This window comes from Nannospalax galili, unplaced genomic scaffold (assembly GCF_000622305.1).
Source record: "Nannospalax galili isolate Female #2095 unplaced genomic scaffold, S.galili_v1.0 scaffold211, whole genome shotgun sequence".
In the NCBI taxonomy this organism is placed as follows: Eukaryota; Metazoa; Chordata; class Mammalia; order Rodentia; family Spalacidae; genus Nannospalax; species Nannospalax galili.
The window spans coordinates 3135869-3137537 of NW_008329624.1; positions in this window are offsets into that span (position 1 = coordinate 3135869).

A 1669-nucleotide genomic window follows, 5' to 3' on the forward strand; every position below is an offset into this window, starting at 1 on the left:
TTTCTCCCTTACTAATACCCTTCTCCTATGGTCCTACCTCTCTTGAGCTCCTTCTTTCCCTTTATCCCCTAGGTTCCTTGTAATATCTCCCTTATTAAGGCCTATTCCCTACTGTTCTTCTCTTTCAGGTTATTTCTTTTCCTTTACCGCCCTGTTTCCTTTCCATTATCCTGGTTCCTGTAGTTATGTCTGGTTGCATACTTATTTATCAGAGTCTGGTTCTAGGATCCACATATGAGGGAGAACATATGTTGATTTTTTTTCTGAGTCTGTGTTACTTCATTTAGTATAACAGTTTCTAGTTCCATCCATTTACCTGCAAATTTCATGATTTCATCTTTCTTTACTGCTAAGTAAAACTCTATCATATAAATTAACCACATTTTCATCATCCACTTGTCAGTTGAGGGATACTTAGGTTGCTTCCATCTCTTAGCTATTGTGAAAAGAGCAGCAACAAATGGATGTACATGTGTCTCTGCGATAGGATGTGTTCTTTGGATATATGCCGAGGAGTGGTATAACTGGGTCAAATGGTAGGTTCATTTGTAGTTTTTTAAGAGTTCTCCACACTGCTTTCCATAGGAGTTCTACCAGTTTGCAGTCCCACCAGCAGTGGATGAGTGTTCCCCTTTCCCCACATTCTCTGCACCATTTGGTATTATTTGTTTTCTTGATCTTAGCTAGTCGGACTGGGGTAAGGTAGAATCAAAGTGGTTTTAATTTGCATTTCCCTAATTATTAGTGATGTTGAACATCTTTTAAGATGTTTCATAGCCATCTTTACTTCTTCTTTTGAGAACTCTCTGTTCAGCTCCTTAGCCCATCTTTTAATTGGGTTGCTTCTTGTCTTGGTTCTCTGTTTTTTGAGTTCGTTATAAATTCTGGTTATTAAACCTCTGTCGGATGTGTCACTGGTCAAGATTTTCTCCCATTCTGTGGGTTTTCGGTTTGCTTCCTTGGTTGTCTCCTTTGATGTACAGAAACTTTTTAGTTTAATGAGGTCCCATTTGTTAATTCTTGACCTTGTTTCCTGAGCAATTGATGCCCGGTTTAGAAAATCCTTTCCTACACCTGTATCTTTTAGGTTTTTGCCGATGTTTTCTTCTAACAGTTTCAGAGTTTCAGACTTTACATTGAGGTCTTTGATCCACTTGGAATTGACTTTTATGCAGGGTGAAAGATACGGGTTTAGTTTCATTCTTCTACAGGTACAGATCCAGTTTTGTCAGCACCATTTGCTGAACATGTTGTGTTTCCTGCAGTGAATATTCCTGGTCCCTTTGTCAAATATCAGGTGGCTGAAATCATGTTACTCGTGTTTGGGTCTTGAATTTTGTTCCATTGGTCTATGGGTCTATTTTTGTGCCTGTACCATGTTGTTTTTATGACTATAGCTCTGTAATACACCTTGAAATCTCATATAGTAATCCCCCCAGCATTGCTCTTAGTGCTCAGGGTTGTTTTGGCTATCCGAGGTCTTTTGTGCTTCCATATGAATCTTAGGATAGCTTTTTCCAATTCTGTGAAAAATGTCATGGGGATTTTGATTGACATTGCATTGAATCTATATATGGGCCAGTAGGATGGTCATTTTCACAATATTAATTCTTCCAATCCATGAGAATAGGAGGTCCTTCCATCTTCTGATGTCTTCCTCAATCTCTTT